This window comes from Thamnophis sirtalis, unplaced genomic scaffold (genome assembly GCF_051295495.1).
Source record: "Thamnophis sirtalis isolate CommonGarterSnake01/CBP01778 unplaced genomic scaffold, rThaSir2_p1.2 scaffold_8, whole genome shotgun sequence".
In the NCBI taxonomy this organism is placed as follows: Eukaryota; Metazoa; Chordata; class Lepidosauria; order Squamata; family Natricidae; genus Thamnophis; species Thamnophis sirtalis.
In genome coordinates this window covers 26,504,361-26,522,820 of record NW_028261388.1, presented here as the reverse complement: position 1 = coordinate 26,522,820, position 18,460 = coordinate 26,504,361, and the positions used below count along the sequence as shown (strand labels likewise).

Below are 18,460 nucleotides of genomic sequence, written 5' to 3'. Positions count from 1 at the left end.
TTATCAATCGATGCCACTCACCTTATATTATTTCCCCTTCTATTGTATTTCATTTGGATTTCACCATTCTTAACCCTCTTATATTACTCATAACTATTATTTTTTGAATTTTGTTATATTCCTTCATTGATTCTTGTTTCTTTCCTCCATCCATCTATACCATTTATCCCATATCTGGTAGAATTCTGATTCTTCTTTTCCCTGGATTTCTTTAGTTAGTTTGTCCATTTTAGCACAATCCATAACCTTTCTTATTATTTCATCTTCGCTTGGAATTAATTTGTTTTTCCATTTCTGGGTAAAGACAATCCTTGCCTTTACTGGATTTCTTTTTTGTATTTCGCAGACATTATTCCTAATTTAAAAAACCTTCAGGTTTCCATTCTATTTTAACCCCTGTTATTGCCTCTAGCCAATTTTTGATCCTTTGTTGTAATTAAATTAATGTTTTCTCATTAGTATTCTGTGACATGATATACAGTGACTTTCTAACTTTCCAAACAGATAATGACTGGCCTAAAATGTGAGAAAGGGAATTCTATAGCTCTGGGATAATGCTGACTATGTTGGAATTCCCTTTCTAGGATCAAACAAGAAACATCCAGACTTGGAAGTGGATTTCCACTGCAGTGTTACAGTGTCTTCTGCTTCCGTGAAGACCTCCAAGACTATCTTTCCAAGATCAATTTCCATAACATTGAGAAAGGGATCAGATGAGACTCAAGCTCTCTAAATTCTAATCCTGATCTTGATCCTCAACCATACTCCAAACTGCCTGTGAACTTTAGAATAGTTCAAGTTATTTATTGAACTTCCATACTAAGTACACATCTTCAGGGAACACATCCCACTGAAGTGGGACTCTTACCGCTGTGAGATTAATTGAATGTAAATCGCATTGGTGAGCTGGGTTTGACCTTGTTATGGCTGTCACCATGCCGCATTATGTAAGCAATATTAATTTTAATTCCTGCTGCAGTGACTCCTCTGTTCCTAAATTAGCAATGGAATTTCCATCAATAGCTTTCTATCAGTGCCCATAGAATTCTCTCTGTTAGGTTGCTCACTGCTTCTTAACTCTGCTGTAAGCAGCATCAGCCGTGTTTTAACTGGGGAACTGCTGTCTGTTGTACTGAGTGCAGACTTAATAAATCTACAAAAATATTTTTGAATCTAAGACAGAAATAGGTTGCTGATAGAATTTCTCCCATCTTTTCCTTAAAGCAAGCAAGTGTGGAGGATGGGTTTTGAGAAACAGTAAAATGTTTCGTATCTAGCTAGCAATGCTCTGACACAGAGGAATATGTCCAGTGTAACTGTTATAGTACCTGCACAGTGACATTGATGGAAGGAAAAGCATTTTTCTTTAAGATTCATTGTTATCAGGTCGAAAACGTGTTATTTCCTAGCTCCTAACAATGTCCTCATCTCCCTCATATTCTTCCTTTTCCTACTTCTCCTTCAGTAACACCACTGTAGTATCAGGAGGGTTAGAATGCCACTAATAGCTCATTGTGGGTGGAACATTGCCTGCTTATTATCCTTTATTGGGTGGCAGCTTTATTTCATCTGTCCAAGGTGCTCCACACCATTGAGGTGACACGGTTTGCCTCATTAAGTGCAGGAATGACATGATTTGACTCCCCCAGCGCTTTGCTACAGGGTGATTTTGCATTCTGTCCAGCAGTAGAAACAGCTTTGCTTTGCTGATTAGAAGCAGGAAGATGAATTATTTCATGAAGCAGCTTTGAAGGAATGCTTCACTCAAAATACTGGCTTATTGCTGCCCTCCATCCCATCTGTGCCAGGAGTCCTTTTTTTTTTTTTGGCTCAAAAATAATTCAACAACTCTTAGTTTGCATCACATTACAGCTTAATTGCATTGAATAAGCCATTATATAAATATCAAGGAAGTAAGTTAATTATACTTAAGTAGTTGTCAGTTGTTTATACATAACCTTTGGTCATATTTTTTTTACTATTTTTAATTTTATTCTGTCATGTTTCTTCAATAAGCCACTCAGATTGGAGAAGCATGAATATCAGAGCAAATAATCAATCAATCAATCATCCAACTTCAGAAATAGATATACAGCTGATTCCCAATGGTACAGATAGGTACAAGGAGCTGGTCCAGATGTAATGGTAAGAATAATGTAATTTGTTCATATGTTCAAAAATACACATTTTAGAGGTGAGAAGAATATTTTCTGAAATATAGAGGTTACTTATCTGCTGATTTCTGCTCCCACACTTGCCCTTGTTTTGCTGGCTTATGCCAAAGTTTTTATCGGGACTATAGCCATTGGGTGGGGAAGAAAAATTCAAATACCACCTTCCAGCTTTCCGGTCCTAATATTTCTCTAAACCTCCCAAGACTGATTTTACATTAAATAAAAATAACCTCACTCTAGACATTTAAGTATTATTATGTCTCTGTGGCTATTTACATAGCTAGTGCATTTGGGAACTTACTTTAGATGCCAACTTTGTGTGTGTGCATGTATGTTTCAGCATAACTCTGGAATGCTTAGAGCAATTTCAACCAAACTTGGTACACAGATTACTTACCATCTGGAAACAAATACTGTGGGGGTAAGATACCCTTAATACCCTTTGGGATGTGTGTTCTGCTAAGATACACCCTGTTGTGCCTTACAATGGCTTCTACTGTACTGCCGTAAAATGGATTCTATTGTGCAGTGCAGTGGAGTCGCCATGGTAATGGCTTCACAGTACTCCACAAGGGGGCTTCCTCTGGTACGGGGGAAAATCCAAAATTAGAAATTAAGGTGGTATCACTTTTCTTGACACTTATGGGGGCACAGGGAAAACATTTGTAACTAATTTAATTGTTGCTGAAATCAGGGCTTTTCCTGTCTAATTCAGGATTAGGATAAATAGAAACCTGGGCAATGCCGGGTTATCAGCTAGTTATATATATGGATTGAATGCAATAAACAATTGTTTTCATCATGAGTGGAAATTTCCTTTTTTAATTTTTTTTAATTTTAAACACATAAACACATCAACAAAAACAAACACATGACTTAAAACAACATGGGAACAAGAAGTTCCATCATATATCCTACAGCAGTTCCGTATCGGTTTCTTTACAGTTAGTGTTTTCCCTTCTATACATTTCTATCTTGCATTCATGGTCTTCTTATTCGTTATCCATTTTTATGTAGAATTCTATATTTATTTATACTTAGCTATTTATAACAAAATATTGTTTACCTATATTGTGCTTTATATTATTACTGTCATTTATTCTCTTACATACAATTATAGGTATACATTCACATAGTTATTCTTTTTCTTTGCCATTCTTATACTTTTTTATTCCATTTAAAAGGTTATAATATACAGTTTGAGTTGTTTTGTTTACCATCCCTAGCGCCTGTTGTAACACCACCTTATGAGTGGACATTTCCAACCGTGTAATCCTTCATATCATTATGAAAAAAAAGTGACAGAACTTTAAATAATGCAGCTTTTGCATTGTGTGTAAGGAAAATTAAAAGAAAGGAAGAACAACATCCAGTTACAAATTAAACATGAATATTGTGTGAATAATAAGTAGTAGTTTATTAGAACATTAAATAAGATGATTGTTGAATCACTCTAAATTATAGGGATACAACAATCCCTTTTTGGCAGCCACCACTGGGATAGTGATTCAGAGTACAGAAATGTCCACCAGTGGGTGCCTTCCAGATATTTTAGATTTCAACTCTTATAACCCCAGTTTCTGTTTATGTTCACGGGGAAATCTGAAGATGTAACCAAGAAGATGTTACATGGTTAGTTGGTTAGATGTTACCTAACACATCTGGAAATCAGTGTGAAAAAGAAGGTGGCATGGGAATGGGTAATGTTCCAGGTGCTCAAGAAGAATCTGATCCCAAGTCAAGTATAGACCACACAATTTTGACACTTCGGATTGGAATAGCTTTGTCATTTTTACCCTATTCCCCCTATTGCTTTTAGCAATGATCTTGCTTGAGAGAAGTGGATAATTGCATTTTTTGTTATTGATATTGTTTCCTCAGATACCTAGAGCAGTGTAGATCAAACCACTCACTTTATTCTCAATGCAATATCTGCAAGCTAAGAAGCATCTCATCCATGGAAACTTTGGTACCCAAGACTACTAGATGACATTCACTAACCAAAATCTAAACAAATAAATTTCACAAGTTATTCTATGCTTTGATGTGATTTTATTTGTTATTATATTTGTGCATTTGACTCATCTTAATTCTTGGCAACTATATGGCAAGTCCATGCAGTTTTCTAGACAACATTTTTGAAGTGGTATGTTAGTACCTTCTTCCTATAACTAAAAGAAGCTAGATTCCATGCATAAGACAGAATTAGAAGAACTCATAGTTCCATTTATGTGTTTGTATATGCACACCTGTTGTGGCCCAGCAGGAGCCGTTGGAGCTGCAAACAGACTCCGATAGCGAGGGACCCTATGAGTTGGCTCTGGAAGATGTGGAGGACCCTGGACAGGGTTCAGGTTCCGAGTAGGGACCAGAGAGGCTGGTTGGCCACCAGGAGGCGCCTGAGGCATGGAGCAGCGGTGAAAGCCAAAGAGAGTTTGTCCCTGACGTCAGGCCCTGGAGCAGTTGGGAGGACTTAAGGGAGGTGGTCCCAGACGCCAGGCAAAGACGCCAGGCAGATAAGCGCCGACAGCAACTACTGAAATATAGAAGATAATTGGGGCCAGGTGGTTGTGATTAGGCTCCTCCCAAGAGAGTATATAAGAAGAGATTTTGGGAGGAGTTTTTTTTTTTGCAGGACACAACCATTATACTAAAGCTGGAGAAGCTCTTGTGTGTATTTCTTATCTGTGGAAGTCTGGGTTGCTGCCAAAGTCTTGTTGGTGTGTTAATTTACTGTGAATAAATTGTCTAGCAGTAATCTTGTGTCAGCGTGACTCACCGTACAGAGGGCGGGCAGAACACACACCCATATGCTTCTTTTATTTTTAATATTCTTAATTTCAACTCATTAATATTATTAATATTTTTAAGTGTTCATCATTTTTATTTTTTTCAGCAATTGTCATGTGTGGTCTAATAAAACCCACTTTCTGAAAGGTTCTGGACCTCTGAATTAGAGTGCAACAGATATAGGTTTGTTTAGTTATCATGTTACAGTAGCTCCCATTTCTGTTAATTTCATCAGTGAAACAAACAAAAATTGGCCCAGCCATCTTAGAACAATTGGGAATGTGGAAAGCATGGACAACAGGCCAGATTGCTGTATCTTTCCCCTTTCTCAGTTTATCACACTCAGTGGTGTTTTCTAACTACTATTTCTTACAAATTGTAGCTCCTTAGAGAATTCCATAGTCATCTACTTATTTTGCAGAACCCACAGTTTCAGTGAAATCCAACTGCATTTATAAAATGTAAAAAGATTCAGATATATGAAATGAATGCTAAGTATGTATGGGGTGCAACCAGTAAAGAGGAAGTAAACTGGGGGTTGCTGGACACTGCGTGGAAGGATTTCTGGCGGAACTGAAAGTGGTTGATTCTTTGTCACATAAATTTGTAAGTTTAACTCAATATTATCTGAAAAATGGGCATCATGAAATTAAAAATTATTCAGGGGACGAAATCTGATGATACTGAATGGAAACAGAAAATGCTGATTGTGAAAGTAGTACAAATTTAACCAATTTGTGTGGCCACTTTCATTTCTGCATAGATACTGGATATATTGATAAAAGCTGTATGCAGTCATCGCTAAAAGACACAGGTTTCCTAAAGTTGAAAAGCACAAATACTAGGATAGAGTGGATTTGTCTGCTAAAGATGTAATTTGCATTGCCGGGGCTGATTTTTTTAAAAAAAAAAAACTACCTGCAAAACTCCCTTGAGACATTATTTCACGAACCACACTAGAATACAAAGACCAGCAATATCTTTTGTATTGCTTTTTAAAAAAACATGTTCAGGTCTTTTCACAGGCATTCTGATTCCATGTGCAATGATACATTAAATTGGAAATAAAAAAATATATTCACATCTATACCATTTGCTGCATGAGCTGGCTATTCAGCTTAAAGAGACCAATTACAGAAAGTAAAAAACAAAGCAAAGCAAAACCCATTTTGTTAGGCACTGTAACAATCACATGGATGCATTTCAGTACCACTGCAGAAAATGACTTAACAGTGAACCGTAATACACTCTAGTGGTGAATATTTGTTAAATGTGTACAGAGATTATCATTATTACTATAGGGTCCCATGTGACACACTAGTATCAACAATATACATGACATTATACAGAGTAACATAACAAAAACATAAGGTCTTTACCCTAGGGGCCCAGCACTCTGATTGTCAATTCTGTTGAATTAACACAGAAGCAGATGGTTTTTTGTCCCCATTAACTCTTAGGCAGGAAGGAAATGAAGCTTTGTTCATAATCTTTAGATAAGTGACCACATCCATAAAACAGAATTACATACACCAGGGAAATAATGAGCTTTTTTTGTTATGTCCGTGCTATAACCCTATTCTACTCTGCTCAAGTATCATTGTGTGAATCCATGTGGGTGTTAGTGTATGTGATCTGCATCAACCTGATTAACAATTTTGGGATGAAAGAATATGACTTTATATGAAGGCTCATATACCCACCCTGGCTCATTCTACAATGGTTAAACAGCAAGTGCGACATTTCACATTTCTTGTTTGACGTTATACAACTTAGCTTCCAAATCACTCATTCATATTACAGCAGTGGTAGAGTGCGTCACCGGAAAGAATAATGCTTCCATCAATATTTTGCAATCAACATTTTAAAATCCATAGATACGTTGTGTATTTTGTGACAGCGGGAAGGGGCATGAAATCACATGACACACAAAAACATTGGCAAACCAGATTAATGTCTCAAAAACCATGACTCTTTGGTTTAAGCAAAACCTAGTTGCTACATTATGGCAAGTCACATTCGGGGTAAAACACTAGGACTATCAGATCTGGATTGCAGAAAGCCTGATGACCACTATAGGGTTTCAGAGATTACAGAAGAGTCTAAATTTATTCCCATCCATTGGCCAAATATATATTTGCAGACCAGATCTGGTTAGCCTAATTCTGAAATGCTAGGACAATAGTGGGACATAACTGCATTCCAGTAATTATCAAATGAAGGAATTCTTACTATGTCTACCATTATAGTTATCTTACATAAGTCCTTATAAGGTGCTTTCAGAATTCCAATTGTGGCCTTATTGAATTGTGGTTCACTGGGGTTTCAGGAAAGATTCTTTCCAATTCCTGCATGGACGTATACCAAGAATTGAACTTCTATTTAGTTACAGTCACTGCATGTGGTAGATTCAAACCAGAATAGATGAATACATTTACTCATGAAGTTTCTTATCCATGCCCTATGTAACTCCTGATTTGTTTAGCCATATTTGCCCTCATGATTTCATTCCTTTATTTTTGTTTTTATTTGACTGTTGTATTCTTTAAATGATAGCCTTTTCCATATTAATTAAAAAGGGCTTGGAAGCTGTAAAACCCTGGCTAATATGATTAACAACAGTGCACCTGCTGCTTAAAAAAGTCAACCAGCCCTGAGGCCACTAACTAGAAAAGACAGGGAGATGAAGTCATTTAATACGTTATGAGAGAGTCCCTTGAATCAGTGCACAGTGTGTGCAACAATATTGATTTTCAACTTGTTCTGCCTCAGATGTTTGAGAATTGGCTTAATTTAAAGACTTCTTTCTATTCTGTTTAAGAACATCCTTATCTTGCTTAAGATGCTTTTTCTCATTTATTCCCAGAACACAAGATAGAAAAGAGTTTGACCCCGATGGCTTTTTAGGATGCTTTCCCCCAAGTCTCTTGGAAGCTGTCCGAATTACTTCTTGAGACTGGCAATATTCCTAAGATGAGACTTCACAATTGCTGGCTGCTTCAAGCCAAAACTCAATTAGCTAGGAAATTTGTTCTGTTTTCTGGCACTCAAGAGAAAGAATGGCTTGTTTCTCACAGATTTTTAAGACTTTAACGTGGATGAGTTTGGGAGTTGCAAAAGGATTAGAGGAAGATGCCAATTATAACCAAGGCTCTCAGATATGGATGAAATCTCTAGATCTGTGATAGCAAAACTATGGCATGCATGTCGCAGGTGGCACGCGGAGCCATTTCTGAGGGCACATGAGGCATTGCCCTGTCAGCTCCAGCACCCATGCATGGGTTTGTCAACTGATTTTTGGCCTTGACATTTGGCCGTTTTTCGCCCTCCAGAGCCAAAAAATGGGGCAGGCATTAAACTATGGGGATGGCCATGTGAACACGCGCGATAGCATGTGAGTGCATGCTTTTGGCACCTGAGGTGAAAAAGGTTTGCCATCACTGTTCTAGATGACCGCTGCATGGCAGCAATCTTGATTTTTGAGTCTTTCCTACCATCATCTGGTGCTCATCAACACCTTTACAGTCCAAGTCTAAGAGTTCTATCAGAACGTTTCTCAAAATGTTAAATCTGCTCAAAAAAGGATGAAGGCTCCTATTATATAGGCACATATGAAAGAAATGTACTTTTAGATATCACAAACACAATCTGATAATAGCTTTAAAATGCAGTTACTATGACTGGAGCCTCCTAACTACATGGAGCTACTGATGATATTTTAGAATTAGTCTGTGTTTTCTGCAGTCACACTTTGATTACTACTTTATTGTTGTTGCTGAGAACACTTCAGAGGTGGTCTTTTGTAAAACATGTTACTATAATATAATTTGGATACAAGCAAAGCACGATTTACTTTTTTCTGTCTCTAAAAAAAGAGGGACATTCAGGAAGCTGCTGTACTCAAACGGCAGATGGGTTAGATCAGTGGTGAAATTCAAACATTTTCCCTATCGGTTCTGTGGGTGTAGCTTGGTGGGCGTGTCTTGGTGATCATGTGACTAGGTGGACATGGCTTAGTAGTCATATGACCGAGCAGGCGTGGCTTGGTGGTCATGTGACCGGGGGCCACGGCTGCACAATTGACTCACACACAATGTAAAAGCAGCTAGACGTCACACAAAATGGCCCTTGCAACAAACAAAACAAAACAACGCTATAGAGCACTGCACACCAAGACAACTAGACACAAGAACATTATCATTCTGCTAAACAAATAATTCCTTCACCACTGTTAACTATTCACTAAGGGTGCGTTACTATTACTATTAGTCTTCTCATCTTTCCTATCACCCATCTCCTCCCACTTATGACTGCAGAACCTGTTACTTTCTTGCTTGTATCCTTGTGATGTATATTGATCTTGATTGTTTCCTTATTGCTTATTTGTACTCTATGACTATCATTAAGTGTTGTACCTTATGGTTCTTGATGAATGTATCTTGTCTTTTTACGTACACTGAGAGCATATGCATCAAAGACAAATTCCTTGTGTGTCCAATCACACTTGGCCAATAAAGAATTTTATTCTATTCTATTCTAAAAGCAGCTGGAGTTCATACAAAATGTCCCCTGCACCAAGCAGAGGCACAGAGGGCTCAAAAACCAACTATCACACTTTACACAAAAATAACACAAAAGCTGCACAACTGATGTACACACAATGTAAAAGCAGCTGAACTTCACACAAAACTGCCCTGCAACAAGCAGAAACCTCACAGACAATCAGGCACAGTTGATTGTTGCACAGCTGATCAGTAGTTAAAAAAAGGTTTAAAAAAGTAAAACGAAAAGTTCCCATGATTGCACGGCACAGTTTATTGTCCCACAGCTTATCGTCCAGACTTTTAAAAAAACCTTTTTTAGCATTTTTTTTTTACTATCGTTTCGGGCAAACTGGCACCAACCGGTAGCATTTCACCCCTGGGTGAGATCATATTCATAGTCCCAACTCTTTCCATTTCTGTAGGAAAGGTAAAACCTATATGTTTTTCCCGTAAAAAAAAGAATCACATGGGAATGAATGTAAAAAGAAAGGAAGGAAAGAATAAGGTACCTTCCCATTTTTGAACTGTTTTTGTTTGTAGATGGAAAAAAAAATAGAGACAAAATCATGTAAGAGATGTAAATTTGAAGGACTTCACATCTTCCAAGCCACATAGAATCATAGATTGCCTAGGCTGTCCAGCATCACACAGTAATTCTTTGGTGTTCCTGTTTGAAGAATATTAGAAGCAAGGAAAGCAATCTCTCCTGACATTGATTTATAAGCACAATACAAGGCACAAGCTTATCTATGTTTAATTGAAGTGTGGTTTACCCAACCAGTTTTTTACATTCAGATGGCATGCTAGAGATAAACATAAGTTTACACTGCCTCATAGGTTAAAATGATGACCTGCTTTGTGTTTCATGTGTTATATTAATTCAATTATAGACTATATTCACACTGATACTAAATCAGCATATTTAAACTCTGATTTCTTGATCCTGGGATAAGGGTCCAGTTTACATATAACAATGAACCATAGTAGTGGACCTAAACAAGCAAAACATATTAAAGTTTAATGCAATGAGTGATCTTAATAATTGAGCAAGGTTGGAACTGCACTCCTAGCAATCATAGTGGGAGAGGAAGTTTTAATTGCACCATGGGCTATAAACAAGGGAATGCATATCAGTGGCGGGTTGCTAATATTTTTACTACCGGTTCAGGCGCACTCCTGTGCACATTCGTGCACGTTCAAGACGCTTCTGTGCATGCACAGAAGTGGGTGGGCAGAACCTCTCGCCTTTGCTACAACGGGCTGAACTGGGAGAAACCCACCTCTGGATGCATTGCTCCAGATTATAAAGAGGTTCAAATGAACCTCAGAAAAACCTGAAGGAAAAGTTATTGTTAATGCTATTTTTTTATTATTAAGGTTTGGATTTGGGTGGGAGCAAGATTAAGAGACAGTAAAAAGCATATCCTTGCTTTGTATTTTGGATTGGATTCCTCATCTACAGTTGATCTCATTTTCCTTTCTTTTGTTATAACATGACACCCCATAGTTCTGTTCCCTCATTCTTCCTCCCACCCCCGCCTTGTTGAACAATCCGTAGGAAGGTAATTAGGAACAAGGGGGAGCCTGGGATGGCTGTTCTGGTATCTGGTGCTTCTCTCCCCACCTTCAACATGAATAAGTCCCTTCATGTGTTCCCTCTGGAGAAAACACTAATGCTTTTGTTTGTAAGATTTCTAGGGTAGGATAGAATTAATAAATCAGAGAGCTGGTGTTGTGCTGTTACATTCTTTCAATTTTAAAGCAAGCTGATGAAATTAAAAGGGGGAGATAATTTGTTTTAAGGGGAGCTGCATATTTGCAGCCAAATTTTTTATCCACTTTTATTTTTCTCATTGTGTGCGTTGGTTTTCCTTTTATCCTTCTCTTTTGTGATGCTTTGCTATATTGTACTCTAGGTTTTCTGCCACATTATCATCTTTTCCTCCCTCCCTTCTCATTCACTTCCTCCTCCAGCCTTTTGTTATTAAGCAGAATTCAGTGCTCATGTTGATTTATGAAAGCCCATCAGTCTTGGAACCAGGCAGTTGAAAGCAGAATCCTCTGTTTGAATTTAAGTGACTAGAGCTTTGGGGAAACTCCTCCTTTATGATATCTCTAACATTTAGAGAATGTTGGATAAAATATCAAAATTTAATTTAAATTTAAATAGTTTTTTTTTAAAAAAAAATAGTGGGATGCAGTGGCTCAGTGGCTAAGACTTGTCAATCAGAAAGGTCAGCAGTTCCACAGTTCAAATCCCTAGTGCCATGTAACGGAGTGAGGTTGTCCCAGCCTAGCAGTTCGAAAGGACGTAAAAATGCAAATAGAAGAATAGGAACCACCTTTGGTGGGAAGGTAACAGTGCTCCATGCACCTTTGCTGTTGAGTCATGCTGGCCACATAACAACGGAGAAGTCTTCGGACAGTGCTGGCTCTTCGGCTTTGAAACTGAGATGAGCACTGTCCCCTAGAGTTGGGAATGACTAGCACGTATGTGCCAGAGGAACCTTTACTTTTGCCTTTACTCTGAAAAAATAAAGGAAAGTCCCTTCTCAGTGGTGGTTCTCATGTTTTGGATCTCCCTGACATGCAAATTAAGCTAGGTGTGTGTGAGAGAGAGAGATATTATATCTATATAAATAAAAATGTAATGGTTGTTTGTTCAAAATCGCTAATCTCCAAAAGTTCTTCACCGATTGCTTTGAAATTTTGACACAACGTTGCATTCGAATACGTGAATGTTTTTATATACGTATGTTATATAGATGTCACACCTGTGACAGGTAAAAACATGATTTTTTGTAAAAACATGTTTTTTTGAAAACCAGCGCCATCTGGTGGACGTAAAAGCAACACACACTATACTAACTATTTCATGATTCCATTTCAATGTTTCCAGTGCCATCTGGTGGACGTAAAAGCAACACACGCTATACTAAATATTTCATGATTCCATTTCAATGTTTCTGATTGCATTGTTATATTGAATTTTCATATATTTCAATTTATTTTCATTTTGATTTAATTATTTCGTGTGACATTGCATTGGAATTGAGCTGTGTCGTTTACCATAGCATTCATTTAGTGAGTATAGTATATTCGGAACAGTTCGGCCTCTCTCCAGCTTTGTCCTGACGGTCCCTTTATATGTGTGGCTGGGCTGCGGCCGTACCCTTTCCCCTTTCTGCCCTTCTCTGATGAGCTTCAGCCATTTTCACCAAGGGGAGCCGAAGCCCTTCGCCCTCTCCCTCCACTCTCTCCCCTCCCCTCCCGCCGGGCCTTTGCTGTCTGCGGTGGGGCACCATCTGCACCATCCTTCGGCCGTCTCCCCCCACCCTTAAGCTGGCCTACCCCTGGCCAGCCCAGCGGAGCTCCAGAGGAGGCAGAGGCGGAGTGTCTCCTCAGCCCAGATGTTTGCGCATGCTCTCTACCCCCCTTACAGTGAGCCAGCTACGGCCTCGCCAAGGTGGCTCTGACGGGGCGGCGGTATCAGCCTGAGGTGCAGCAGGGCTGGAGTGGCCCCTGGGTGCCCTGTGAGGCGGCACACCAAAGACTTCTCCTCTGAGATCCTGGACGTCTCACTCTCCCGGGCCACTGACTTGGGGGAGCCCGAGCGCAGCTCCTCCGAGGAGATGCTCAACAACTTCCACGAGGCTGACAGCCCCGGTGCTGCCTCCCCCAACCAGCCTCGCCCAGCCCAGCAGCCCCGAGTCCTGACCAACGGCATCACCCACCTGCTGCCCCACTACGCCCAGATGTCAAGCTGGCCCAGTGACGTGCAGGTAGGGGAGGCAGGGCCTCACCACTGTCATCATGAAAAGAAAAAAAAATTAAAAGGAAAAAGGCTGAGGTAGTTGTTGCCAGAGTCACAGTGGATGACACTGCTTAGTGCTTAACTGTTTAGAAAAACCTATAAAAAAGTGCCCTCTACAGGAGGAGGCGGGAGAACCACGTGCATCATTTACTCCATCTTTATGATCACTCGAGCAGAGTTAAGCAAGAGTTAAAAGCCAAAAAATTCCTTATATAGATGTGGCATGTGGTTCTCTCGCCTCCTCCGGTAGAGGGCACTTTTTTTAGAGGCTTTTTTAAACAGTTAAGCAGAGTCATCCATTGGAGACTCTGGCAGCAGCTAACCCAGCCAGACCTCAGCAGCTCTTGCCTTTTTCCTTTTACATTTTTACATTTTCATCATGGCAGACAAGAGCAGAGTTGAAATCCTTTGTGAAACAGCTGGAAAAAGTATGTGGGTTGGAGGGAGGGGAAGGAATTCAAAATTAATGTAATTTGTAAATAATTGTATTATTGTAAGTAATTTGTGTGTGTTTGTGTGTGTGTGTTTACCCACCTCTGCTGGCGCATGGGCTGGCACTTTTTTTTAATGTTTCGGAACCATTCCCATAAATAAACGCATTTATTGGGCAGTAGGAAATACTTCAGCTGGGAAGTGTCTGAGTTGAATTTGGCAACCCAAAACTGTTAAAGTGAGGAGGCTGACCATTCAGCAGGCATGTTTATAATCATTTTCCATTTCCTGTCTAAGGGGAACCACTTTAAGTGTGGGGTGTCTTCATTAATATAATCTGCCCCTTTCTCCTTCTGATGCTGTTTTGTAGGAGAGGGGAGAAAGATGGGTTGTCCCTTGGTGTGGTAGAGCCCTTCCGAAAGCCCTGCCGCTGTGTCCGACATAGAGGCATCCCGCGTCCCGCCTCTATGGCGGACACAGCGCCGGGGCTTTCCGAAAGCCCCACCAAAGCCCCGCCACTGTGTCCGACATAGAGGCGTCCCACATCTATGGCGGACACAGCCCCAGGGCTTTCAGATGCCCCGCCAATGTGTTCGACATAGAGGCGGGACGCCTCTATGTCAGACACAGTGCCCTGCCACTGTGTCTGACATAGGGCAGCTTTTGCCCACTTGCCTCACCAGCCATAAACCTCACCGCACATCACTGGCTGTAAAGCACTACAAAATGATATATAAGTCTAAGTGCTATTGCTATAAGGTTTTTAAAGGTATCTATGACATCCATTACCTTAATCAGAATGCCAAAATAAGGATGGTGATGTTGAGATGTAAGCTATGCCACTTTTTAGATGTATGAGCAATGTTGCAATGCATGTACCAAGAGGACAAGGTTTATGCTGCAACATCCCAATGGATCTTAACAGCCTCCAGGTACTGCTTAAGCATTTTTACAGTGATCCTGGTTCAGTATGAGGTATCTATAAATAGCTGAATATTGCCAAAATACTGCTGATATCATACCTCAAATCACCATATGAAGATCTTACCCAGCAGCTTCAAATATATAGTAGATAGTATAGGAAAGGAACAGATAGTATAGGAAAGGAACAGGTAGTAGCCATAGTAAAGCAATTAAGGACTCAAGCATTGATGCACAATGACTGGGCCTATCCGCTGAATTAAAATGGAACCTCAGGAAAATAGTCTCTTACACCCAACATTTGCAAACAGTCCAGGAAGATAACATAGTTGATGGATCAAAAACCACTGACTGGTTTAATAGGACCAGGATGTACACACTCTTTTCATATGTAATTGTTTGATGTAAGCTTGTTACTCTTAGCCAAGAGCACTATTTCCATATTTTTGTTTGGGGGAGAAAAAGAGAAGAGTTTAATGTGTATCATATTTTGATTTTTTTCAAAGCCAAACTTCAGCAAACAACAAAGAATACAAAACTACATGTATCCCAAGCAGCATGTTTATATCATCACTATATGTATCCTTAATATGTTTATTCAATCATTCATTGAATACCAGGGGGACACCAAACCTCTTTCTTTTACTTCTGTTCAGTACTGAACCAGTACTAGTTTATTTATAAAAGTACTCATTTATTTTCACTCAGCCTTTACTTTTGTTATGTGCCATTTTACTGCACTCATAACCGGAAGGAAGCATGAAGTGCTCCAAAATCTCCTGGTAGATGGCTGCGTTGACCCTGGTCTTAATGAAGCACAGTGGTCCAATGTCCTCTTTTCTGATGAGAGCAACTTTTGCCAAAAGCAACCAAAAACTGGTTCCATGAACATGGGATTACTGTGCTTGATTGGCCTCTCCATTCTTCCTCCAAAGTCTGGGTCCTTGGTTTCCAAATGAGATGCAAAAGTTGCTCTCATCAGAAAATAGGACTTTGGGCCACTGAGCAACAGATTTGGACCACTATGCTACATTAAGACCAGGTCAACGCAGCCGTCTACCAGGAGATTTGGGAGCCAGCAAACTCGTCTGACCTGAACTCCATAGAGAATCTATGGGGCACTGCCAAGAGAAAGATGAGAGACATGAGACCTAACAATGCAGAAGAGCTGAAGGCCGCTATTGAAGCATCCTGGTCTTCCATAACACCTCAGCAGTGTCACAGGATGAAAACTTCCATGCCACACAGCATTGAGGCAGTAATTGCTGCAAAAGGGGCTCCAACCAAGTACTGAATACGTATGCATGCTTATACTTTTCAGAGGTCCCATATTGTTCTAAGTACAGTCCTTGTTTTATTGATGGCATGTAATATTTTAATTTTCTGAGATGGTGAATTTGGGGTTTTCATGAGCTGTACACCATAATCATTACAATTATGACAAATCACGGCTTGAACTATCTTGCTTTGCATGTAATGAGTCTTATCTCATATATTAGTTTCACCTTTTAAGTTCTATTACTGAAATAAATGAACTTTTGCATGATATTCTAATTTTTCGAATTTCACCTGTACCACTCATCAATATGTTGTCATTCCCAAAAGTTCAGATTCATCTTCCAGCATGCTCTTATTTTATCTGCATCGCAGATCATAATATTTATTTTTAATCAGTCTACTGGAAGCTTCATGTTTGACTCACATCAAAAATATTTTTAAGCAAATCACTATGCATTTTTTTCTGTTATTTTTAATCTTCACTATTCCATGCTTTCTTTGACTGCATTCTTTATAACTACAATACATAAATCCATTAATTTTGTTAATTTGCTATGTGTACTTATCAGTAGATTTATTCCGACTCACAACATATACATATCTTAAGCAGATAGTCACTACTCAACACCCCCATTCATTCTTGGATCTTTAAATCTCTCAGTCACTTTTACTGTATCTCTTATTTGATTTCCACATTTATCATTAGCAGACTTTTTTTCTTGATCACATTCATTTTTTCTCAAATTATATCTAATTTTTCCATTATCCCCATATGCTATAATATTATATGCAACTGTTACCAATCAATGTGTTCCTATTCCTGTGTACTCACAATAACATACCTTCACACATGCATACTAATCTTTCCATTCATAATGGATCCTACAACTTCATTCTCTACATGTATCAGTGGTGGATTCTGGATACCGTTCCAACTGGTACGGTTGGAATGGCCTGGTGATGTCCACATGGCCACATGTAGAACATGTGCACAGCATGTGCATGCATCTTAGTGCCTCCAAGAGCCTGCACAAAGCTCCAGCGGCTCAGCGGAACATCACACAAGCACTGTATGTGCCATGTGCATGCGCGGAAGCGCCAAAGACTTAAAAGACTGATAAGGAGCTCGGGCGGACAGGTGGGCCCTCCGGAGTACTTTACCGGAACAGTATCCAGTGCTCCAGGCAGGCTCCGGTATGCCCATACTGGGGCATACCGCCTGCAACCCACCACTGTTTTACATGTATCCATTAATTCCACAAGGTCAGATCACCTTCCAATCTATGATGTTCTTTCTCCTTTTCTTATTTTTACAGACACACAATACATATACTTTCCTTTCATTTATTTTATTTATACTCCCTATCATTAACTCTTGCATTCCAAATCACAATCTTCCAGTCTTCCATTGATCACCATTTATCATGACTTACACTATCACAAAGTTTTCACCTAAAGTCATGCGATTCAGAGGTGGTATTCTGCTGGTTCACCCTGGTTCGGCTGAACCGGTAGTGGCAGTGGCAGAAGGCCACTGCCCACCCACACAGCCATCATCACAGATGCTCTGCACATGTGCAGAAGGTTCTGAACCGTTAGCGAAGATAATAGGAAGTCATGCCTGATGCAGTTGAATGAAGAAGTAGAAAAGTGTACCAGTCTTAGCCAGTTTCAACCCAACCCAAGCATGTCAATGCTACTCTGTACAAGCTTGAATCAAAGACTACTTTACATTATTGCATTCATCTTTCTAACTTAGAAATACATGCAAACACAAACTCAGAATACAAAACATAAAAACTATTGAAGTGAAATATTTCCCAGAAAGCTTGCCATTAATGTGAGACATAATCTAAACTGTTCTTTCAAAGGGACTTTGAAACTTAAATGGATTTTGATTTTATTAATGGGAACTTATACTTCAGAAATAGTAAGTTATCCAAAACTGATTAAATCCGTTGTTCAAATGTTCAATCAATGCTGCACTATCGCAATTTCTGCATAAAATATTGGTATGTTCTATATCTTTACAGTTTATGTAATCTGATGTGGAACAATGGGAACTGGCAATATGAAGCAGTCTAACAAATCACTGTTATAATGGTGAAAAAACTCAGAACATTCTGACTGTTTTAATTCCCCAGGCATCACATTTTTCTGTGACCAATCAGTAACATAAACACTTGCTGCCTCTAGTTCTCAAACTGTCTCCACTCCTTGAAATAAAACCAAAAGCGTGCCCAAGATTTTCCTTCATTTATGTAGTTTTAAAACTCATGTATGCAATTTTCTTCAGCCAGAATTACTAATAATTCTACATGTTGGAATGTCAGTGAAGGAGAGCTAAAGAAATCCCTGCACTGAATCTAATCAGCTAAAAACTATCCCTGATTGGATAAAATCAATATTTTTTAATGTTGTGATAATATGCATTCTTATTTATCTGTTGGGTAATAATTTAATTTGCCATTTATAAAATAGTATTTTAGTTAGATTATCGTTGGTAA

At 39.1% G+C, this 18,460-nt stretch overlaps 1 protein-coding gene across 6 annotated transcripts in view; it reads left to right on the top strand.

Moving 5' to 3' along the window:
- The window catches only part of LOC106549009 (galactosylgalactosylxylosylprotein 3-beta-glucuronosyltransferase 1), a 57,894-nt gene that overhangs the window by 12,416 nt on the left and 27,018 nt on the right, over nucleotides 1–18,460 (top strand). The window contains exon 1 of one of the 6 annotated variants that reach the window (XM_087721311.1): nucleotides 2,032–2,145. The exons of the other annotated variants lie outside the window; for them this stretch is intronic. The gene's annotated coding sequence lies outside the window, so the exon portion shown is untranslated. Of the gene's footprint in view, nucleotides 1–2,031; nucleotides 2,146–18,460 lie in introns of those variants that run through there. 6 annotated transcript variants of the gene reach the window in all.